This window comes from Sabethes cyaneus, chromosome 2, assembly GCF_943734655.1.
Source record: "Sabethes cyaneus chromosome 2, idSabCyanKW18_F2, whole genome shotgun sequence".
Classification (NCBI taxonomy): domain Eukaryota; kingdom Metazoa; phylum Arthropoda; class Insecta; order Diptera; family Culicidae; genus Sabethes; species Sabethes cyaneus.
In genome coordinates, this window is record NC_071354.1 from 70,308,818 (window position 1) to 70,335,095 (window position 26,278).

General features: G+C 40.6%; 1 protein-coding gene across 1 annotated transcript in view; it reads left to right on the plus strand.

The window, feature by feature from the left end:
- LOC128737484 (insulin-like growth factor-binding protein complex acid labile subunit) overlaps positions 1-26,278 on the plus strand; it is a 553,799-nt gene that overhangs the window by 294,271 nt on the left and 233,250 nt on the right. The gene's annotated exons all lie outside the window — the stretch shown is intronic.

The following is a 26,278-nucleotide window of genomic DNA, read 5'->3' on the forward strand; positions in this document are numbered from 1 at the left end:
TTACAGAAAACAGGAACAATATAGACGAAAAAGCAGAAAACAGAAAGAATGCAGACAGAACACAGATAGAAAACAGATAAAAAACAGACAGAAAACGGAGAGAAAACAGATAGAAAATAGACAGAAAACAAGCAGAATACAAGCATAAAACAGTCAGAACACAGAGAGAGATAACAGGCAGAAAATAGACCAAAAACATACAAGAACCAAGCAGAAAATAGGCAGTAAACAGGCAGAAAACGAACGGAAAACATACAAAAAAGTCAGAAAATAAACAGAAAACAGACAGAAAACAAGCAGAAAATTAAGAGAAAACAGGCATAAAGCTGAGAAAAAACGGTCAAAAAACAGAAAGAAAACAAGTAGACAAAAGACAGATAATAAACAGATAACAGAGAGAAACAGAATAGGCAGAAAAGATGCAGAAATCAAGCAGAAAACAGAGGGAAACAGACAGAAAACACACAGAAAAACGACAGAAAATAGACAGAAAACAGACAGAAAGTAGGCAAAAAACAAACAGAAAACTAACAGAAAACAGAGTGAAAACAGACACAAACTAGAGCAAAAAACAGGCAGGACACAAGCAGAACACAGTTAGAAAACATACAGATAACAGGCGAAAACATAAATAAAACAGACGGAAAACAGATAGTAAACAAACAGAAAACAAACAGGAAACAAAATGAAAACAAACAGGCAGAAAATGGATATAAAACACCCGGAAAACAGGCAGAAAACGGAATAAAAACCGGCAATAAATAAGCAGGAAATAGAGGAAAAACGGACAGAAAATGACAAAAAACAAACAGAAAACAAGCAGAAAACAATAAAAACAGGCAGAAAATAATCAGAAAACAGAAAGAAAATAAGCAGAAAGCAGACAGAAAACAAATAGAAAACAGACAAAAAAAAGGTGAATACAAGCCTAAAACAGACAGGTAACAGACAGAAAATAGACCGAAACAGATAGGAACCAATGAGAAAATAGATAGTAAATAAGCAGAAAACAATCGGAAAACAAACAGTCAAAACAAAAAAGTCAGATAATAAACAGAAAACAGGCAGAAAATGGAGAGAAAACAGGCAGAAGACAGAAAAAAACAAGTAGAAAAAAGCCAAAAAATAAACAGATAACAGACGGAAAACAGAGAGAATTCAAGCAGAAAAAAAAGACAGAACAAGCAGAAAACTAACAGAAAACAGGCAGAAAACAGACAGAAAAGAGGCAGAAATCAAGCAGAAAATGGAGAGAAAACAGGCAGGAAACTGAGCAAAAACAGGCAGGCAACAGAAACAAAACAACTAGAAAAAAGACTGAAAACAAACAGATAACAGACAGAAAACAGAGAGTACACGGACAAAATTCAAGCAGAAAAAAAGGCAGAAAAAAGGCATAGGACAAACAGAAAACAGACAGAAAACACGCTTAAAACAGATAGAAAGTAGCTGCAGATCTGTGTGTGTGTGTGTGTGTGTGTGTGTGTGTGTGTGTGTGTGTGTGTGTGTGTGTGTGTGTGTGTGTGTGTGTGTGTGTGTGTGTGTGTGTGTGTGTGTGTGTGTGTGTGTGTGTGTGTGTGTGTGTGTGTGTGTGTGTGTGTGTGTGTGTGTGTGTGTGTGTGTGTGTGTGTGTGTGTGTGTGTGTGTGTGTGTGTGTGTGTGTGTGTGTGTGTGTGTGTGTGTGTGTGTGTGTGTGTGTGTGTGTGTGTGTGTGTGTGTGTGTGTGTGTGTGTGTGTGTGTGTGTGTGTGTGTGTGTGTGTGTGTGTGTGTGTGTGTGTGTGTGTGTGTGTGTGTGTGTGTGTGTGTGTGTGTGTGTGTGTGTGTACGATTTGCTATTTTAAATTTGCTTAGAAATACAAGAAAAGTAAAAAACATTTCAATTGTCATTTTCTTCACTTGCTGTCTTGCAAACGGACAAGAAAAGCAAAAAGCGAAGAAAAGTAATTAATTTAACCATATAGCTATTAGTGGTGTACAGGATTGCAAATGCGAATTAGTTGATTTTCCTATATAAATTTATACATATTTTAAATACATTTTGCGCATCAATAGATGTATTCCAATAGATGCTAGAACTTAGAAATTTGATATGAAAAATAGGAACAAAAGGTTGTTAGCAATTTTGTACGATTTGTTTAAGCTGGTGGCACTTTTAAAGACAGAAGTTATATGTCATGTATCATGTTTTAATAAATAAAAAAAACCATCATACCATCGGAAATAACAAGCACTGGAAATCATATCGATCATATTGCCCATCCTCAAGCATGTTTAAGGTACTGCTTTTGCACTATTTCTTCTCATATCGTTTCCTAAACCTTCTAACAGACAACATCGCATAAACGATGCGATCAAGCTATTGATTATTTTTTCATGAAAGTACATTCAAAAGAAGTGCAAGTTTTGATTTTCATGCAAAAATTATTATCTGAAGGAGCGCCAACTAAGAAAAAGCTCAATTTCTCATATCATATCTATTTTCGCATCTAATGCTCTACTCAGTTATTTTTTCAAATTCAGATATATTACAAAATTGAAGTCTAGCAAATTCATAGTGAAATTTTGAGGTCAATATTCTAGATTCTAGATATTCTTTTTCTTCATACATGCAAAGGAAATATTCGCGCAATAATTTTTCCCAATTTTTGTTTTTGAAAGACCACAACTCTTGAACACATGGTCAGAATGTCAATTCTAAATAAGCTTCGGATATCGCTCTGAAGCCCAAAATTTAGACTCGACTGTAGACCCGTTGGAGGGTTAAGTTCTAATTTATATATAGAAAATTCATTCAAGTTAGCAATAAGGAACGGACTTGAAAATGTAGTCAACTTAATTACAGGTGTTCCTGAGAAAATAAAAAAGAATTATTGTGGCATTAGAAAGGCCAGGTCACAGCACTAGGTGGATTAATTCGGATTTTTATTTTTGTTTTTACGAAAATCCATAATTTTTCGACCTTCCAGAGTAGGGTCACCTTCATAAAATCTCCGTTCCACGACTAGATGCACCATACATCAACCTTTAAACCACTTATAATAATTTCACCATCAATATCAATGTCAACTAAGCATTGTACAGTTGGCAGTATAACCACAGAAAAACAGCATTAAAATATCAAACCACCATAAATTGATGAGTCTCTCGTGTATCGTGAAATGTTTCATCCTAACACGAGATTCTGGTCAACATCTTTTAGTTCTGACTATTGTACTTCCGTTACCGGGTCCATTCTATGTACAACAACAAATTATGTTCAGCAGTAGGGGAAGGGCGGTAAAGACGGACACTGCAGGAAAGACGGACACTTATCATATTTCATAAACAATAATTTTTTGAAGCAAATCAAAGATGGGAAATGTTTCTATAGACTGAATGACCACTTTTGAAATAAACTGCCGATTTTTAGCAGCGCAGCTGTCCAATTTATAAGAAAAACAAAGAAAAAATGCGGAGATACGAAAACCGATGTAATTTTGTGTGTGAAGAAAATAGCTGGTAAATCGTTGAAAAACAACATATTCATGCTAAACCGACGACATTGTGTTAGTTTGATCCTTCACTGAATATCCATTGGAAGCCTGGTGAATTTTTGAATATTCAGTAAGAAGTTATTGAAGTTTGAAAAAATGGTATCCAAGTCGGGAAAGACGGACACCCAACGGTAGGGAAAGACGGACACACAGATTTTGAACCCATTTTGCCCAACAACGATTTAGCATTGCAAATACTTACATATTATATATGTAAAAGTAACCAGAAGTCATATAACAGATGGAATGGGCCAACTTTTAGAAATGATTAATTCGTTACCAATTAAAATATTGAAGGGAACCATTTTATTTTCTCGCTCAAAGGGGGGATCGGGAAGGGGGTTTTCCCAAACCAATTCTTTCCTAACTACATGATGAAATATGTTAATCTTTCTTATTACTGATAATTCGACGACGTGTGACACCTTTTTGCGAGTGTCCGTCTTTCCCATATCAAGTGTCCGTCTTTCCCGCCCCTGCACAGAAACTCTGATTTGTACATAATGTTTATAATATTAAGAAAAGCATACATTTTGGAAGAAATTTTCTAGCACACGTTGTAACTTTATTAGACAGAGACTTAAAGGTTCAGTTTGTATGAAAATTGCGATCAATACAGTTATAATTGAGTAGATATTGAGTCTCTACCTTAAGGTGTCCGTCTTTACCGCCCTTCCCCTAGATGTGGACGTAAATTATTATTAATGCTGCGGCTGTCACTGGTGGTCGCGGATGGCACAGTCCTATCGTGATCTTACTGAAGCCCAGCCAATTGCTCCGTTTGGCTACCACCACCGACCGCAGGCAGCTCCGTCCGTCCGGAGAGCCATCCTGCCGATAGAAAATTCCATCTGGCAAAGGATTCCCAACCGAACAGAACGAACAGAAACCAGAAACGAAGCATTCAGGGTAGGTACCTACACAGGTCGACCAGCTGTCAGGTTTGATTCATCCTGTGTGCGGATCGGTTAGTGATGCCGGTCGCTGGTGATGACAATGACCAGCATCCGGTGAGTGTCATAAAACTTGAAGAGTGTGATAATAAATTCCGATCGGCTCTGTTCACTGTCTTCGCTCAACCATTCCGACTGCACTTGTCACTGCTGCGGTCGATCGGAATTGGAGAGTATGACGATAGTCAAACGATGACAAACGTTGCTGCCGGCATCGATTTATAATCACAATTCAACGGCAGTTGGGGTTGGTGGCAGTTTTTTTTATCTACTGTTAACTGAAGGTAATAAAAAACGATAAATTGAAATTGTAATGTGTGGTTAAATGTTTTGTAATCGAAATAATTTGGGGCAGTGGTCAAAGGATTGCAATTCAATTTAGTGGCAGTTACCACGGCAACAATATATTCAATTCTGTACATTCTATACAGTTTGCACATCCTATTTAAAATAATTGTATAATTGAACAGACGAGCATAATTTTCCACTTCGAACATTTCGATCAACACATGTTTTTGCTTCAGAGCATGCAATATTCGTGTTCATACATGCGATCAGGTAATTCTGGAATTCTTTTTACAAAGCACAACAAGATAAAGCATTTCTCGAGCACCCAAAAGCAGAACAACCACGGCGCACCCATTGTGTGGGTTTATATTGGTCGGAAGTGCTGTAGCTGTACTTTTGAATCGCTCAAAATAATTTTCCTGCTTTATCCGAACATGATCTGCATATATGAAAATGATACGCCTCTTAGCTCGGTTACAGAACGTCAGAACGATGCATACAATTCCGGAGTTGCAAAAAAAAAATGTCGAAGATTGGACTTTTGCATCACAATCCCCAGCTTCATCAGCTCAAGCCAAGCTCACCGGATCCAGTTGCTGTTTGTCGACCGTACAACAATGCAACCATTTTGTCGAACGTAGTAGGGTGGTTCGGTTGACATAACTTACACTTTTATAACAACAACAATAATCAACAGTAGTTGAACTGTTGCTGAAATCAACCAGCACGACCGCAAAATTCCGCTCCAATTCGGGTCAGTTTCATTTGGCCACTGCAACAAAATAGCGAGCGAATCACCATAATTTTCGGAACAAATGACTGCAGCTGATGAGGGGATTATTTGTTTTTATCACGTCGTAGGTCCCAAGCAAGAATATGAAATTTAGTCTCCCGGTTTGGCCGCAAAGCCGAGGGCAAAGAAAAGGGGGGCACTGCGCCAGTGCCAGTGGTGGGTTAGAAAATATTCGTCCGGTTGCTGCGGACCATCACCATGTTCCGGCGAGGACTGAGAACACACCACACCAACATGCTGGGGGAAAATAGTTATGAAGATGAAAATTTGCTTCATATTTTGCACCTTCATAACACTTGCTACATGCTTTTACAGCTTCATTGGACGAGTAGATACGTGAATTGCTCAGTTGCAGCGTTCAGTAAACGACGAGAGACGCTCCTTGCTCTTGTTGTGGTCGGTTGTCGGCGAAGGAGTCTGCAATTTGGAAGGCGGTAGAGAACAGAAACTAGTTTAGGAAGGTTTTTTTCGTTCAATCAATAACACGGCTATTCACTTTCAAAGAACATGTTTCTCTTTAGAAATTGTTTTAGATGGTTTTTCCTATGTAACTTATCAGTGTGGAAGGTTTGATGTATTTTGTTTGCGTTGAAATTTGCCCTTGGCTTTACTATCTGTGACTATTAGGATGTTCAGAGAATACTTTTACTAGCTTAATTAGTAACCCTAGCGTCTCTTGACAAGGTCTACATAACGTAATGCTTTCATCTTACTTGGTTTATGACCGCTAGTTTCTAGTTATGCAGGCAGTTGTTGTTCGCCGGATCTTCCCTACTAGCACAGATGTTATAAACTAGTTGTGGTAACCGATTAATGACTAATTTCATTCATAAATAGGTTGCAGCAACCAGAAATGACAAAAGTGTGCTACTTGGGTTGCTCCAACTGGTCTTAACACCTCGCTCACTGTGCCCCTCTTCCACATGTTTTAACCGAATTCAATGCGAGACTTTTGCTGGATAGTTGTCCGGCATTCTAGCAACATGCCTAGTGATCCGTCCAGCTTTAGTCATATGACGGTCTAATTATCGGTTTTAACAACGTGCACTTGGTATGCAACCTCAGATTTGTTTTCCCCAAAAGGTTTGGAGTCCATATTAGGCACATGTTCCGCTGATAGTACGTCTTCTAATCGCAGAACTGGCAGGTTTGTCTTGGTTGCTAATGAGTCAAGGTATACAAACTGGTCGACCACCTCAAATTCACCCTCTGCTTCGCGTTTTAGTCTGCTGTACTACTATAAAGCCTCAAAAGTACTCCCGAAAGCTTCCACATCACCAGCAAAGTAAATTAATTGACCGGATTCGTTAAAAGCTGGGTCTTGCGTGACGATCATCGCTCATACCTTGTACCATCTTCTAGTGCAATGTTGAAGAGCAGGCAGAAAAGACTATCACTTTATCGATATCCTCTGAGAGTTTCGGACGGCTCCGACAATCCAGCCGTAAAATTCACACTGCAGTGAGTCCCACCCATCGCAGGCATAAATAGTTTGATCAGTTTCCACGGAAAGCAATTTTCATCTATTTTCATAGCGGTTGTTGGTTTACACTATCAGACGCGACTTTAAAATTGATTTATGGCACTTCTGGAAAGCTACCATAAAGTAAACATTTTATTCGCTGCAGTCCAACCTTCTATCCTTGCCCGATTGTTCCGGTCCGAATTACTTCCTATGCTGTTCGTTGCATAAGTTTCAGTAATGCCCCCTCTTCGTCACCTTTACAATTTGTCAATGTCTACCGGCAATTTCAGACTTAATGTTTATGTTTCCGATTCATTAGAAAGGTGAAAGAAAAAGGCGTCGAAAATTATCGAGGTATCGCTGCTTTGTGCGCGGCATCCAAGTAATTTTTGGGATATGTGTTCTACCATTGCAAGTAATTCATTGATGATTTTCAATACAGATTCATGTCACGGTGATCTACTATGACGAATATCCTTTCATTTACTACTTATGCTACGGATACCATGTTAAGACGTTTCCAAACGGATACAATCCATCTGTTGATTTTGATAAGTTGAATCACGAAATTCCGATTGCCAAACTTGACAGGAGGGGACTTGGCGGCAATCTACTGCTTTGGCTGAAGTGCTACTTGGCTGATCGGCATCTGACAGTTAAAATCGGAGAGTCATCCAGCAAGTGTATTGCTACGTCCGGTATCCCATAAGGCAGCCACCTCGTCCCACTCATCTTCATGCTATACTTCAACGATGTAAACTTTTCGTTTCAAGGACCTAGGCTTTCCTTTGCTGATGATCTTATTACGAGACCAAAAAATGATGGTGTGTGAACTCTTAGAGTCGTGTTGCTCCAATCTAAATTGAAGGGATATGTCTGCTTCATACAATGAGCGAAACCGCCAACATATTTTGCGCAGAAAGAGCGCCTTCACACCCTAGAGATCAGAGAGTGTTTGCTCTATATGGTAAAGAGAAAATCGTACATGCCATTATGCGGACTGAAACGTTTTTATCCGCAAGCATGCTTTCGGTAGTGACAGAAAAATTTAGAAAAGACCCTCGAGATATTCTACAAAGAAAGAGAGAAAAAGTGACAGGGATAGCGCGGGATAAAGAGAGAGAAACATCTCGTCGCTCAGTTTCTCGGCTCACGAGTCGTTCAAATGAATCGGCTCACTAGAAAAAGTGTTCAAACGAATGGCTCTTGAAAAGGAACCACGGTTCTTCTAAAGTTCCCGAAGATAACGTCTACTGCGACGTGTGGTTCGTGAATCATAGTCTACCGAACTGTCAATTTAGCGAACAAACGAATCGTGAATCATGAGCCACTTATTTGAATCGGTTCAGAAACGCTAACTTAATTCTACCAGCCGGGGTGGCTTTTGTCATATTAAGAATTACTCTACATTACACTCGGTCGTGGGCTACTCGTCACCAATTCGTTGAGCGTCTCGACACACGTAAGTTGACTTCAACCTGGTCGAGCCATCTAGCATCCCTCTATCCCTGGTGCCGGCGAGGTTCTTGGAGAGAATGAATTTTATTGCACAGTCGTCCGGCATCCTTGCGACGTGGCCGACCCACAGTAGTTTCCCAACTTCCGCCAGGTGTACGATGAGAACCTCGACAAGTAGTGCCTGCAGTTGATAGTGCGTATGCATACGCCACCCTTCGCTATTCACTTGTATTCCGCCAAAAATAGTCCGCAACACCTATGTATGTCTTTCGTGAGCAAAGTTACTGTCTCAAGGACTACCGGTCTGATTGCGGTCTTGTGGAGGCAAAAGTAGGTTCAATTTTCAGCTTAAATGCGTTATTGAATTTCCTTACTCGTATTATTGTCATATTTAGTTCAAATTTAGTTCCGCCGAACTTTCTTGCTGAACAATCATACACTACAGTTTTAAATCGAACTTCATTCTCAATAAAGTACCGTTAATATCTGTAGCAACTTGAAAGTTCAACATGCAGCTTGAAAGTGCAACATGCAACTTGAAAGTAACTAAGAGTTCGAATAATGGTGTCTAATGGTGTTCGAATCTCAACTGGGAGAGCCTGTTAGAGTCAATAGGATCGTAGCAACTGGCGTGCAATTGTCCTGCACTCTAACAGCTGGCTGCGAAGTCTGTCGTATAAAAACAGAAGGTCAAGTTTCTATAACGTAATGTGGCACGTAATGTAGGCATTATTGTCGGCGGAGACCAGAGATCCCAAATATACGAGCTCATCAACCACTTCCAGTTCATCGCCGTTAATAGTCATTGACCGTGGGAGGCATACGTTGCTTTCTCTGGGCTACTTGCTATCATATATTTGGTTTTCGACGCATTAATTTGTAACCCTATACTTCTAGCCTCCGTTTTCAGTCTGGCGTAGATTACCTCCGCCGTCCCAAGGTTTCAAGTAATGAAGTATGAGGTATGCAAAAACTGGGAGTTGGTTACTCTTGCTGCAGATCGCTCTTCTCGTTTCGATGCCTCCAGAGGAACTTTGATCAGCCGCGTGAATTTGTCCGGAAAACCGTTCTCGTGCGTTATCGTGCTGTTCGACTGTATCGTATACTGCCCTGAAATCCACGAAAATATAATACGTGCGCACGTTGTACTCTCGACATTTCTGAAGGATTTGTTGGAGAGTGAAAAATTGATCCGTACTAGCACGGGCCCCAGTACCCAGCCTGGTACTGATCTACGAATTCTCTTGCTATTGAGGATAGATGACGTAACAAAACCTGCAAGAGCACCTTGTATACGGCGTTGATCAGCGTAATGTAGCGGTAATTTCAGCAATCGAGCCAATCCGTAACAGATAATGTAGAGCGATCTGGTTAGAGCACCAAATGTTTCACAGACCTACAAAAGCCTGGCCTTCGTGATCCGTGTGGCTTAACCAGTCTTGGTACCACCATCAGCCACTATGTCTGGCTATCAAGATATTGAAAGGCTTCCGCCTGCTCAACTTGTTGTTCCTGTACTATGAAATTGGACGTGTATGAGGCGCAATAAATATGCGTCGTTCTGCCGTATTTCTTGGCTTCTGCTGGTCTTCGCTTCTTAGCGGCGACTCTCTTGGTTTCCAGCAACCCGATTTGTGGATCTCTTGGAGATCTGGTGCTGAAACACCACTATTTTGCATGGCCACTGCTAGGTTAACTTCAGTTCCACCTAGTTCTGCAACTTCGAAGAACTTCTTTCAGCTGGCGACAATTTGTTTTGTATTTCTAATCTCAGTCTCAGAAGGTTTTCATAACCTCTATAAGAATCAGGTCATAAGCTAAAGTAGTGTTATCACACTCTGCTTAAAGCAGCAATAAAACCGATTGTGCTTTTCGCTGCTTGACTATAAAGCATACAGCTTGCTCTGGTGAAAAGCTTCGCCAATCCGTTCGCCAACTTTGTTAACTAGAAAATATCCGTGAGCAGAAAAGTTAAAGTTTTACTGTAAGATCATCCTGATAGATTTGGTTTGCAGCGACCATAATTAAATATCACATAGAATAAATAATAAATTTAGCAGTTTACATTGGTTTGGTGCGCACTAAATTTTATCGTGTATATTGTTACGATAGGTGAATAAAATCAACGCGCCATCGAAATTATGCAATTTTCGAAAACTGCTCGTTTTAATAACATATATTTAAGCTAGTCAATCTCAATTTCCATAAAAACCTATCTAGTTGCTTCCTGCGACAGGAAAACCGATTGTTAATAACTTTCTTTTTGCAAGACACTTTGCTCTGATAAATTTTGCTTTGCGAGCTAAAACAGAATACTAGAATATTGCAATATGGCCTCGTATAAAAAATGATTTCGTTGTTGAACTCTAATATTCTTCATAATAGCAGCAATAAATCTGATTGATCATGGTGTTAGGGGTAATCCGGGAATAATCGACACTGTGGGTAAAACCGACATCCCTCGATTTTTTAAGTTAGAAGCTGTTTTTTGCAAATCCTCTAATGCATTTTGTTTACACTTGTTATTTCTTACGTTTCGAGTCATTTTATCACCGCCGAAGTTCCGTAGCTGTCAAAACAAACAGCAAAACAAGAGCAGTGAAGAAACAGTGCTTGTAAAATTTCGCAAGTGGAATTTAAGTGTTCTAGTAGGAAAAAATTGTAAAATTCGATGTTTTTTGCATCCTTGATTTATCAGCGATTGTTATTTAGTCTACTTTGTAAAAATACAGGCGATTTTTGGTTTGTTGCTACTCTAAACCATTGTTTTGAAATTTTGAGTCAATTCGGGGTAAAATCGACACTTTTAGTCAGGGTACAGGCCGACACAGGCTTTGTGCTTCTAGATAGTATGTGCTTTAAGTTTAATGCATTTGTTTTTATGTGTGAGTATAAAACTAAAAGTTCGGGCCGAAAACAAGTGAAAAATGTCAAAATCGCTTGTGACCGTTGAATTAAAAAAGAAGAATTCAAGGATAAATGAAAAATTCAGGAGGGGAAAGAGGGGTGGGGGTTGATTCTTCTTCGCTGTCGCTAGGCGTACTAAAGGCACCTTCCCTGAGAATCATATTTTTTTTTAAGAAAAGATTTCACTTGATATTTATGAGGTGTCGGTTTTACCCTGACAGAGTGTCGAGTTTACCCGCACTGCTGCTTGTTACGCCTGAAGATACAGTGTTTTCTCTTGCATTATATATCAAAAACATTCAAAATATGTATCAAACAGACTTCGTGGAATGAAGGATTTAGAGTTAAACTAAGATTCTGGGAGGTTTGTTGGACAATATTTGACGTACAAACATGAAATTTCTGTGAAATTTCTTAGGGTGTCGGTTTTCACCACTCCCCTACCGCTCTTTATAACTAACAGATTTATTGCGGTTTGACAACCAACCGCGATAAAATCAATTTTGATTGGTGCGCCATATTGTATTGCTACGCCACACGTATAGTAAGTTTATAAGAGACATGGTGCAGCCAATTAATTTTACCGTGGTAATATAAGCAACCACAATAAAGTTGCTTTATTAATAGTTTTATTATGGTTTTATAGCTAGCTACAAATGTATTTTGATTCGTATCCTCTTGGTATTACGTAATACCATAATAAAACCAGAGGTAATGATTACTACCGCAATAAAACCCATATACAATTCAAGTAAAACCAAGTGGCTTTAGAATTGTTACTTCTATATCTATATTACGACATAGGATTACAAAAAAAATAAATTTCTACACGCACCGCAAGTTACAAAATATTACATTTGTCTTGAAATAAATAGTACTAGCATTAGCATGATTGTCCTCTAAACTGAGTCTATGCCTGATTACTTTCAAGCTCATGTGATGGTTATAATATGCTGCAATCCATTGAATGCGTTCATGAAGTTGGTTCGTACTGTAAATAATTTCCAGACCTAAAAGGCGGATCAAAGTTCCTACGTCGTCAGAACGTGACTGCACTATCATTAAATATTAATTAACTGGTCAGATGTTGATTTTTTGTTCGCTATGAGAGGATGTTCATGAAAAATAGAATATCGGTTATCTTATGCCTCGAGTGATCTGTATCAATATCTACCAAAGAACAGAGATCGTGGTAAGGCGGTAGTTGTTCTCCGTTCCGTCCTAGATTCCTATGAGCGAATCTTAAAAACCTCTTCTGGATCCCTTCGATACCGTAAATGTGCATTATACAGTGCGGGCGCCAAATAACGCTAGCGAAATCGAGTTTGCTTCTAACGAAGCCTTTGTAGATCGCTAGTACTGCATGAGGGTCATCGAGATCGCGGTCAAGTCTTCTGACAAGTGCATAAAGTTTCAGACTCTCCTTGATGACTTTGCCAATGCGCCTATTAAAGGAAAGCAAACGTTCGAAAGTTACCTTCAGGTCACTGCCAAATTCAACACGCCGGACAACATTGCTTCGGTATGTGTAATCAAAGATCACAGGATTGACTTTTATGGTGAAAGTCGTAACAGAGCACTTATTTGTGTTTACTTTCAATTCACGGTACGTTCCCACATGACCTAAGTCGAGCTGCGATTTTATGCAAACATCAATACCTACATCTGATGGGGGATAAGATTTTCACAACATTTGCATAAATCACTATAGTGACGGCCAAAAGTAAAGTAAGTGACGGCCTTGTTGTACCCCTGAGCGCACAGTAAACGAACGAGATTTGTAGGCACCCACCCCACCCCCCAACGCTTTGCTCATTTCTGTATATATGCAATCCGAAGGAACGTGCTGCTTGAGCCAAAGTTGCTGATATATGCAATCCACTTGAAACCCGTTTGAAATGTGATTCGTAACTGTAGAACTGAATTCACAGAGGTTTGTAAGTTTCGTAATTCAGCCGCCTATTTCGGGTCAGACACTATTATGAACCGCTCCTCCAAAGTTAGTTACACGCTCTCCATGAAAGTTGTTCATTTTCCTCCCGGTACTACGAAGATGTAGTAATAAGGATTGCTGTAACTTGAGTGGATGGACACAGAGCGGGTTCTCGAGTTACACAATTACAGCTTTACCAACGCTGTCATTCCCTGCACTTAGATATTATGGGGTGATGAAAATTATTGCGGTCTACGTCTTTAGTTGTAAAATCTGATTTGGCCCGCATCTATCTTATACCTGGGTACCACGCACTGCTCAAGAGCGAACATGAATTTCGTTATTTTGTTTCGATTATAGTCATTTTGACAGCTTGAGTCATTTGTAAGAACCAAAACGCCTCAATGTAGCTCTAATGCTATAGCACTGATGAACTGACATGACACTTAGAAGAAAATCCTTTAAAAACCATCGTCCTGCACATTTTGCTTGCACACTAGCACCCTCTGTTATGCATATTGCGGAGTAGCTTGCATTTGCAGGGTTTTATGCTGTAGGGTTTTGTACATTTGAATGGTTTTATACTGAAAACTCAAAGTAACACTCGCGCGCCGCGGTGTGGCGATGTTGCGAAACATGCTTTTTTGAAAAATGAGTGGTTTTTGATTGGACGATGGAATTATCGCGAGTGTCTCGTCTGTTTGTCTGTGGCTATAGGTATGCAACTATGTTACTGCACTCAAAAAAATCAGCACGTCAAGTTTACGTGAAAACATATGTAATTCTCATCCATCACACTTTTCATGTAACATTAACGTGAATTGTTGGTAACTTGTACTCATACCAACCAGTTTACGTGCGATTCCGGTAAATTTGATCAATTTTCCCATTAACTGGTACATGAAATTCACGTAAGTTGCTGTACAGAAGTTTACATGATTTTTCACGTGGATGCGACGTGTCGATTTTTTTGAGTGTGATGCTTGATGTTACTGATACTGCCTAGACTGCAATCTGGAATAATTGGTTTGAGTCTTCGCTTACTTCACGCTTGGGTTTTAACCCGGGTACTGACATCTGTATACTAATATTGTCATGTTTATAACATCAACTACTTTTTCGGGTTCACAGTAAATCCTGCCCCGAATAAGAGAATGTTCGTGAGGTGCTCGCACCAGCTGTAATTTAGGTGCACATTTATTAGTTTCAGCTTTGTGTAAAGCATTTAAGAAGTGAGCTGCGATTTTTGCTACGAAAACATGACGTCCTGTCAGAGGCCTGGCTTTGATTACAGACAAAAAAAGGCGCTTACAGTATTAGATAGCAGAATTTTACCTGTTTCTTGTTGAATAGAACAATTAATAGACTTGATTGCAAGACAAGTGAAATCCACTAAATATTTAGTACTTTGTTACTAACAGCTACCACAGCTTTGAATAAGTTTTGGGTAATGAACTTTGAATTACGTTCCATTACGTTTAATCATTACAAACATTATTGTAATGCTTCGATTACGATCGAAACCGCGAGTAATTCGAAATAAACCACAACACGATATGTTTCAATCAGTATTCATTACTTCACTTACAGCAGGTCATCACCATCGGGGTAACAAATCAGTGGGATCAAATCAGTTGCAGGATAACAATTTCGTCTATTCATTCAACATTGTAGTGAAACACAAAACATTCATCACTAACATTGTTTGCCTTTAGTATTGCTGTTGTATATCATCACACACGTACAGACATATCCCCAACCATTAGCTCGTACAAACACGAATATGAGCGCGATTACTTCCCGCTCGTCACCACTCTGTGCTCTCTGAAAGCGAAACGCAATATCAATTTTAATCAAAATCATCGCAAGCCACACGAAAGCCACCGGTATAATGCAATCTAATATATAGTTATAATTTATTTTCATCACCAGCAACAATGGAAGCTGGCAGAGCTGTCGTCTCTTATCCCTGCCACAAAGTCGTCGTCGGTGTCGTCGGCGTCGTCATCGTCATCGTCGGCATCGTTGTCATATTCAGCTTGTATGCGACTCTTGACGCAGACTGAAGAGTGAACCGCACACACAGTTCGAGGAACTCACTCTGGACCTCCCAGAGTGGGCTCGGGCAGGAAGCCGGGTGGCGAAATGCGTCATGCCTTCAACCCTGAACCAATTTTCTCGTCGGAACGTCACTGGCGTCCGCCGCAAATTTTCGCATACAGAACAAACGACATTATTATCGAGTTTCCTCCGAAAGCTCCGGCTCCGGGGCCGTAGCGTAAGCAGCATTAGCGCATAAATATTTCCATGAATCATTAAAGCGGACTAAGCGCCGCTCTTGCTGTTGCCAGATTTGAGAGACTCGTCCATTTATCAGACACCACGGGCACCGGGAGTTCTAATTTTCATTGAAGATTCAGATAATATCAGGAAGGAAGTGCTTCCGGTGTAGCGCAAGCGACCACGACCGGTGTAGAACATGCGATTTTAATTGCGCTTGCAATCCATGTTCGAACGTCGGAGTCGGAGTGTGCACGGTTAGGACTAATGGCTTCTGTGGTTTCCAGCATCGAGCGAGCTGACGCTTATCAGACGAAAAACAAAGTCTTTGAGAAAATTAATCATTTCGAGTACACCTGCCAGGGATTTGACGAGCGGATTTGAAACTATGTGCAGTGCATTTGGGAATGTCTTTACGATCGATTAACTGCTCACAGCAGGAACAATCTGCGAAGCAGCCCGCCGAAAAGACACAAAACCTCATCCAATCGATCAGCGATAAATCATTCACAGTGTGATGGTTTCTTGCAGCAGCCCGTGAACGATTTCCTCCCACTCAAAACCAAATCCTGGCACGTCTATCAATGACTAGTGCAGCATCAAGCAGCAGAATGCGATGACAAGTGGAAGAAAAATTCCGCTTAGTTTGCCACGGGAAGCATTGTTCCGTCCAGGAGATTGATTTTTCCTCACGACGACACTACTGGCGGTGGCGATGGGTCCATATGCGCTCTGGTCCAACAACGCCGTGATATGATACCATACCGACGCGGTCACCACAGTGATGAACGTAGCGACGAGCTTTGTGCGCAATGTTGATTTTGCCAACTTTTGCTAAAAGCTTAATTCTTCGAATACACAGTACAGTGCTTAGAGAAGTGACAGCAATGACGATGATGGATAACGGGTTACCCGCTTATTGGTTTCCCCGAGCTGGAGAAGGTGAGGCGATAAAATAGTGCCTGCCGTAGGGTGGGGTAGTTTTGGATGATTTCCGTCCTTCCCTATAGGAACTTGTAGACTGAGAATCGACAGCACAAATTGTACGGTGCAAGGGTGTAGTAGCAAAGCATCATAACAAGGATTCGTTTTCCGGTAGCATGTATTGCTTGCAAACGTTGATTTGACTTTATTCTAACGATTGCTTATTCATGCGATACCAGTCAGTGAGGGCGATACATTTATGTTAGGAGTTAGACTGCATGACAGAAATCTGCAAAGACTTGCTAACTCTAAAACAAAGTAAACCATTCTGATGTCGATGCTGAAAAGGTTGAAAAGTTTGGAATTTATTGGAATAAAGCTTTTCACAATCATATGAACGTCAACAGCTATTTATTTGACAACACGAAAAGGATTCTTATAATTTAAATGGCGATTATGTTAAAATTTTGACCCTCACTGCTAAGGCTAAAATTTACTGTTATGTAGCTGTAAAGCAAGGTACTAATTGAAAACAGCTAATATCCATTCTGTGTCACATTCAAACTAAACCGTTCGTGTCTGAAAGAGAGCAGATTGGAATATTAGTTTCAATCATCTCTGGGGAAAACTTGCCCGCACATATGCTTTGGCTTCCTGCTGCTGGCAAACTTTATACTGAAACCAATTCATTCCGACAGCACCGCAGGAGCAGGCAGGGAAACCCCGGTTGACCCCGGTGTTGGGGAGCATACTATAAATGAAATTTATTGTACAGTGCCTGTTTAGTGTCTGGCCATCGAAGTGAGCTCCTGGGAGCTAACATCCTTACACGAATTATCCCAATTTAGAACGGGATATAATCCATAGCTAGAGTGGTAGTAGTAGTAGTAGTAACAGTTAGTAGTGATAGAACATAGTGGAAGCAATGGTAATTGCCAAACCAGCTCCTTCCATTTATGACCGACGAAGGCGTGCTGTTTGCATTCAAGATGCTGCCAGAGTTTGACATTTTCTCCTAGCGCGTACGTCATTTCATTATCGCTCACGTCACTCAAGGGAAATCTTCTGGTCGGTGGCAACCTCACGGACACCGTGAGCATGCAAACGGCAGAAGAATAAACTTCTTCGAGAGGAGCGGCACTCGGGTGAATTTATGAATAACGGTAGAAGTTGAAATAAATTGCTTTAATATATAATTCTGTGTAGAGTCACCAACCACGCACCTGTGGTGAAAATCATGCTGATTGGATAAAGAGAATCTAATTTTCATGTGAATCAAGTCTGTGAAAATAAAATGTTATTCGAGGAATAATTCCTGGTTTTGGAACTGGAACACCATGATGATACATGACAAATTAAGGGTCTAGAGTATTTTTAAGCCTTCGACGCTGGTCTAAAAAAACAGTCGTGTCTAACCCACTAATTGTTCTGTACTCTAACAGCTGGCTGTAAAGTCTCTCGTATAACAAACAGAGGATCAAATTTCGATAACAGGATGTAGAAGAATGTAATTCTCGGATACTTTTTCATTTCGACGTATCTGACAATGAGAGTTTCTCTTCGTGTCTCCTTTCTTCCGCTTACTTTTACTTTACTACTTTTTCAACCCGCGAATTTGACTATTATTTTATTTTTAAACTGTCGTTCGCGGTGGGAAGAAGGCTCTATTCAATTCATTTCTGTCCAATGCCCAACTAATAATATACAATATTCACTAACAATTCAAAAGCCACTTGATTTCTTTTTAATTTTATAACGGTTTTATTGCGGTATTAATAAATACCTCTGGTTTTATTATGGTATAAGCTTCGTTTACAGCAGCATATTAGAAAGTTAATAATGGATTAATTGATCTGGTTGTGAGGTGCGTGGAAGGTTATAGTGTAAGTTAGATTTTTAAATTATCTAATACAATAGTTAGTTTGTAAAAAGTCCGTTTCTGTTCATTTTGTTATGCTTTCAGTATAGAAGGTTAAACAAAATCAACATTCTCACGTTTAAATCCAAACACGAAGATTGACGAAGATTGTTTAAATAATTGTAATGTTTTATAACAATAGTTGCTCCGAGGATGAAGGCATAGATCTTCGAAACGTCAGCCGAAAACGTAAAATAAAGTTTTCGTAAGAAACCCGAGACCGAAAAGCCACATCTTTTAATAAGAAGATGATACGAGTCAAAATATGCTCTCTTATAAATTTATTTTAACCGTTTCTTCGAATAGGCGTAGTAATACAATGTCGTACTAACAAAAAATTGATTCTAATGTGGATGCTTGTTAAAACTCAATAAATTTGTTAGCTCCATAGTGCTATTGAACAATATTTCTGCTTTTATGAGAAATACTACAGTTCAATACCGAAAACATTGTTTTATGCTAGGTCTATTTGTCATATTCTGCCATATGCTACCATTTTTTTAACCCGCAAATAAAGATACATCAAAGCAAATCGTGAGCTGCAGAAAAAAGGTTACTATCAATCGATTCTCATGTTACAGAATGGAACTAGAATGATTTTACTAGTAAGATAGATTCATTGAATACATTCATTTTGTCTAAACAACTAACTTTTAATTATGTCAAAATTTCGATGGCGCGTTGATTTTAGCCACCTAGCATTCCAATATGCACCTTAAAATTTAATGCGCATATGTTGCACAACTATGCAAACTGCTCAAAAACATATTTATTATTTAACAATCTGAGTGGGACACCTTCTTGAAGCGTTATGGCAAGCAAGGTAAGCTTGAAATTTCACAACCAGCTGTTTAGAGCACAGCAAAATGTACGAGGCTGGTTGTACAATCCTCGTCGGCATCGTCAGCAGCTTAGAACTGGAATGGTTCCTGCTGTTTTAAGCTCCATTCAACTCGATCTTGGATTATTTGTCGCCCATTTCCCAGCGTCTCTAAAGTCGCAGTTTTTTACTACAAAAATGTCGCTTTAGGCCTTTAGGCCATCTCGAACATTGACACCCATATTCTGTATTTCGAACGAGTTTAAATATTTCGATCGACCTGGCAAATATTTCATTCGAGTTTTTTTCATATGAAGATCTTTCGTTCGAGCCGCTGTTTTTTCGAACGAAATGTCAGTTTCGAATGTAACATAAAACCCGTTCGAAAAACAGAATAGGAGTGTCTCTGTGCCGATGCTGGTAGGGTTGTTGTGTAGAACCGTTTTCCTTACGACGTATCCGGTTCATTGTAGTTTACCGACTTTTGACAAATGTACGTTGGTAATCTCCCCAAGCAGCGCCTGTACGATTGATTCATACAGCTCCGCTACTCTTCGCTTTCAGCTTGTACTCCGCTAAATGTCGTCAGCAAAGGCACGTAAGTCCTCCGTGAGCACGGTCTGTCGATCTAATTGGGAGTTCGTACATTGTCAGGTTCGCATGTTAATCGCAGCGTTTTACGAAGGATAAAGTACTCGGACGAACCAGAAAGATTCGCACAGATTCTCTAGGATTTCTAGCGCTGAAGTCGTGTGAAGGAATTGTGTAGAGGATTCGCACTGAATGCCTTGCTTGTAGAACCAGGATTCATATATGAGAATCCAAGAGTTGAATCCACGGGATACCTATAACTCGGTAAAGAAATCGCCTGCACTATGAAATAAGGATCCTCTAAATTCTAAAAGCAGGATTCCTGGAGTGGTAGCAAGGGGAAGACCAACAGTAAAAAATCAAAGCGGTTGTTACCAGCAGCATACAAACTTTTACAAAAGTACCAGAACAAAAATAATTCTGCAACAGATAGCGAAACAGACGTGGACGAGGTTCTGTGAAATTTTTATGAACATATACGAATAATAAAACCCTGATAACTTACTAAAACCAGCCTATATATATGTAATTCATAACTGAAATAACCAAAATGCCCTACCAGACCCGGCCGAAATTTTTGGCACACTTATATTATATTCTATAGCGGTTCAAGCGATGCTAACTTTAGCTGTCAGTAGGTGCCTATTTACGGAAAAAATTACTTGTAAAAACGGTAAAATTTATTCTACAAATCAATTTTTAAAGCAAATAAAGCAACATATGATATTTACACCTTCTAGAAAGTTACGTATTTTGATAGTGTCCATAAGTTTGTAGAACATGTCGAACCTGTTAGATGAGGTTTTGTGTACAAAAAGTTTAAAAAACTGATTTTAAGGGGGTCACAACACAAAGTCAATTATATCTCGCAAACCATGTGATGCAGATACATAGTATCTTCGGCAAAGTTTAATAAAATTCAAAGTTCTACAACTTTGCCGAACACATAACCATGCTATATAGTTCCTATAAAAAATTATTTTTTCAAATTTGTTATCCCCTTATTATCTAATTATATTAAAATGTCATTAGACGCAGAATACTTTTTTATGAAACTTCTCCTAAGATACCTAAGCTCAAAAACGTCAAGAAAAGCGAGAAAAGACTTTAGACCGCCTTTTTCCAGAATGGTACCACTGTGCAGTGGACCCTCTGGTTCTCGGAAATTCAGCACAGCAATTCAAATTACGCACACCATGACACTGCTAGAAACGGTTGGTTGCTCTTAACATCATCGACGATTACATTTCGAAGGTGCTAGTTATGAGCGTGTGAAGCCACTGGTCTACGGTGGATGAATTTCGTTGACATCGGATCATTCCCACAGAAGATCAGTAGAGCTTTTACTGCAACCATAGAGTTGGGAGATAGAACGTTCTCGATGAAATTGAAGTTCTTAGCATTGAAGCAGCCATCCACCCAGCAGTCATCGCGGCGTGGGCAGTGCTGAATACCAGATCCCCAGTTTCACGTTCCTAGGAATGTCGACCTTGTCATAGGTAGCGAAACGTACTGGGAATTCCAAACGGAACGGTAAATTTCTCTGGGTTAAGATGTTTCGTGGGTAGTCGAAACATTATTTGGTTGGCCAGTCCACGCACGTCCACGTTCGGCACCTGCATTCTACGGTTCTGTTACCGCGTTACGGTAGAAGAACAAGTGAAAGCTACCCTACAGAAGTTCTAGGAAGTTGAGACAATCCCATCCGTTGTAGTTCGGTATGTCTAAGAAACTCATTGCGAAGTACTGTACGCAGCAAGAACACGTGCAATCCCACAGACAGGTACATCGTGCGTCTACCGAGAGTTAAAAATCATCCTCAGATAATCCGGATCAATCGCAGATCGAAGTTTCCTGAGCCTGAAATGTCGACTCAAACGATATCCTACTACCAAAGACTCACTACCAAAGTATCATCGATTTATAGAGGAACAGCTGCTGCTTGGACACATGAGAAAGGTTGCAGATGACCATATTAAGCACATTCTCCATCACATTGTATTCAAGGAATCAGACACGGCTACGAGTATTGGGGTAACTTGCAACGCGTAATGCAGGACTTCGACGAGTTATTTCTTGAAAGACGTTGGTAGGACGTCTGGTTCAACCTACTTGAGTTTCCGCACGAGAGCTGATTCAATTCTAGCGGATATGTAGAAGATGCATCGGTAACTACTGCATTATCTCGCCAATGTACCATTCCTCCGTATACGGTACCGCAGAAACCGCATTGATCCGATCTCCACCTACGAACTGCAGACCGTCAGATGCGAAACGACACGTTAGTCACACTTGGTAACTAAGCAGCCATTTCTACGGATTTCTAGGACCTTCTGTCAGAAGGTTTTACGACAAGAAACCACGCCAAGCCAAGCGCTTGACTCACGCTGGATAAGTGGGCACCTAATGACCGGAAGTCCTGTAGTATCTACCGTCAGAAGATCTAGTCATTTAGCCTCTACAATACGTGCAAGACGAGCGGGCATTCTCCAGACTCGAACTTGTCAAGTAACAACGGCAGCTGAATGGTAATAGCAAGGGCTGTTTATTGGTTGGTTTGAAGCGATCAAAATTGGGTTCGCTGAAAAAAGTCAACATGACGATTGGTTCGATGAGGAATACCTAGGGATGTTAGACAAGAAGAATGCAGCGCGGGCGTCGATACTGCAGCAGGGGATCCGCCAAAACGTGGAACAATATAGACAGAAACGAAGACCACAAAGCCAGTTTGTCCGGGATAAGAAGCGCCGCCTGGAAGAAATGAAGTGCGTGGACATGGAACAGTTGTATCGTTCTTAGGAAACGCGTAAATTCTACCAGAAACTGAACGTATCCCACAAAGGCTTTTTGTCGCAAGCCGAAACATATCAGCGGATGAACGGGATGTGATCGAACGGTGGAAGCAGTACTACAATCAGCACCTGAATGGTGCAGAAACAGAATACCCAGATAGTACACCGGATGATGGTTATGTGCCGACTGCCACAACAGGTAAACTGGTCGAAGCCATCAAGCAGCTCAAGAACAACAAGACTAGTAAAGTAAAGAGGACCCTGCAGCGGAACTTATCAAGATGGGCCCGGATAGATTGGGTACTTGTCTTTACCGTCTGATAGTCAGAATCTGGGAAATAGAACAGCTCCCGGACGTGTGTAAGGAAGGGGAGGGGGGGGGGGGGGGTAATATGTCCAATATACAAGAAGAGCGGCAAGTTGGAATGTGAGGCCTATCGAACGTTCACCATTCTTCACGCCGCTTGTAAAGAGCTGTTTCAGATCAACTTTCGTCATCTATCGCCGCTAACTAGTAGATTCGTGGGAAGCTATCAAGCAGGTTTTGTGGACGGGCGATCGAAAACGGGCCAAACCTTTGTGTTGCGACAGATCCTCCAAAAGTGTCGCGAATGCTAAGTTCCTACGCGCCGCACCATTCATAGATTTCGAGCCCGCCTACGATTCTATCGACCGTGAAGAGCTATGGAAAATTATGGACAAAACCGGCTTTCCCAAGCAGCTCAAAGGACTGATTAGGGCACGATGTATGGTGTACAGTACTGTGTGAGGATATCGGCACATTATCAAGCCCGTTTGGACACGCAGGGGACTTCGACAAGTCGTAGGTATTTTCTGCATCTTGTTCAACATCGTACTAGGTGTTATGAAACGTGCGGATTTTAACCTGCGGGCACGATCTTCAATGAATCTAGTCAATGAATTTATCCGTTTCGCTGACGACGCGGATATTGTCGGAAGCACGTTTCAAGCGATTACTGAGCAGAATATACAGGTAACAATTTGGGTTTTATTACACTTTTATTATGGAATTTAAAACCAAAATTGGTCATGAAAACCGCCATAAGACAATACAATACAATAAAACTCACCTTGTTGCTTGGGTACCAAGCTAAAACATGGAACAGTCAAGGTTGGATTAGTGGCGAATACGTCTAAAACTAAATACATGTTAGCAGGGGGGAACCTAGCGCGGCCGAGCTTGCATAGGTAATCAGTAATGTTAAAAACTCCAAATCTCAAAACTCATCAAAAATCAAAATCGACTGTGAATCATGTCAACTTGAACCTATGCAGAAAAAACTCACACGTGAGTTTTTCTGTTTTCATAGCAAGAAGCACAAAACTCACACATTTTTTCCCGCTTGATCACATTCTGTTTTGCTTCAACTGCTACCCGAAGCTATACACCTATACATACAAAATCATTGTTGAACAGCATAGTCATTCTCTCGTGCGATACGTAACTGTGAGTGAGCGTGAGAGAATGAATCTCTAAATAAATCGTAAAATTAAACTGGAACAAACATTTAAACTACATGTTTATCTAATTCTTATTAGGCTTTTTACTTTCTTGTTAAGAAAATGTCGATTCCCGCGAAGGAAAAATGTAAATTCCGCCAATATGTTTGCTGTCTTAATTCATAAATGTGTGCAAGCTTTTTTCGCTGCTGATGTTTTCTCTGGCGGTTAATTCTCTTTCGCTCTCTGTTTCGTTGTATGAAATGCCAGCTGTGGAAGAATTAAGCAACGTGCTCACAGCTGAATTTGGTTCACATCGCATAGCAACAGAGACATCGCATATAATAGTGAGAGAAATTCGTATGTGAGTTCGGCGCTTCTGATCAAGGTTGAAATTTCATGGTGCTTGAAATCTCATTGAGTTTTTTACTGCTATGAATTTTTCAACACTGGGTAATAGTGTGGTAGTAAATAGGAATGAGGTCGCGGTGGTGAACGAATGTGTATACCTCGGGTCGTTGCCGTAAGTCGTGTTTACTGCGGACTCCACAAGACCCAAAAGCCTAGTATCCCCATACCAAATGTATCAAGTAGAAAACCTGGTTTGAATCCACCGGACCTTCTTAACTCATCTCGCCGGTGAAATTGTCCGTCCTGACTTGAGTTGACTCACGGTCACTGACTCAAGACTAGTCTCCAAAGGCATTTGGGGAATGACGCAAAGTTTCGGTAGCAATGACTGCCGCACAACCACAACTTCGATGTACGATGCTGGTCCAACAAGCCTGTCGTCGTATGTTCGACGACTAGATAGATAAAATTAGTAAGTTTGTTACACTAGTCATGTTACTCTAACAGCCGGCTGCGAAGTCTGTTGATAAAGAAGGGTCAAGTCTTAGAAAGACGTTTAAGCCCAAGGCTCTGCTCTCTCTGACTCTGACACAAGTCAATTTTTTCTCACGATACTCTCGATACATCATATTTCAACGATTTGTTCTAGATTGAACCTCGCTATTTTGGTTCTAAACGCTCCAGACCATTCGTCAGTTCCACATCTCATTACCATTGAGCTACGGCACGACAGCCTTGGTGAGTAATTATCAAGTTTTGCAAGTGGTGAACGTCTTGGTAAGTCATTGGTTGTCGTTTAAATATCCGATCGCGCTGTCCCACAAACATTCGCTGTCTGTTCTGTCGGCTAGCAGTTATCAGTTATCACGTAAGACTACTACAAACAGGTCCACTATTGCTGCTAGCCACTTTTCGTCAGAAGTTCTGGATTGTCAACGGCAGAAATCTTGTAAAGTCCGTCTTTCACCGCTGTCACACTTGTCTCGGATCTAAGTCCTCTCTAGACTAAAAGACGGTATCGCGAGTTTCATCAATGCGTCCATATTTTCTGTGTACGGTATCGATTATTGTAGAGCGTTCTACCTAAAGTATACAGTTCGTTTGTACGTATTTCTTTCAAAGTATACGTGGTCATCGCCGTCCGTTTTTCAACTAAAGCTATCCACATCAGGCTAGTAAGTGATCTAACAACTCCTCATTCCTAGTTGCTCTCGGTCGTTTTGTCGCCTGGCGAACAAAGGTCGTTGACCTTCAGTCGGACAATGCTACTGCCTTGATCGTGAAGATCGTGAACAGATCTTCAATTGGTATTCAATCAACAAAATTACCTGGAAATTCATTACTCCTAAAACTGCACATTTAGGAGGGCTCTCGGAAGCAGCAGTCAAATCGGCGAAATATCATCTCCTCTAGGTAGCTGGAAAGGTCAATTGGGCTGCTGACCTTATTGACGCGGGTCAGGATATGCGTCAATTCTAGACACTTCACTCCGATACCAGAAGAGCCTAGCGATTTGGACGCACTGACACTTTCAAGTGGGAGCAGTGTCTGAAATAGATTTGAAGAAGATGGCTGATAATCGGTTGAACCACTTGGAATTAACGCAGAAAAGTGTGCCACAAATTTAGTCCCGCGGGTATCCGGAATACTAGCAACAGCTGCAGTCTAGGGCGCAGCCCTCCTGGTATTGTTCTTGCGATGACTCTCAAGACTCCACACGCCGACAACGTCGTCCGGGCCGTGGTTCGACTCGCATTGCTTCCGTCACCAAGATCGTCATGAACCAGGTAGAGGAATCCTTCATGGAAAG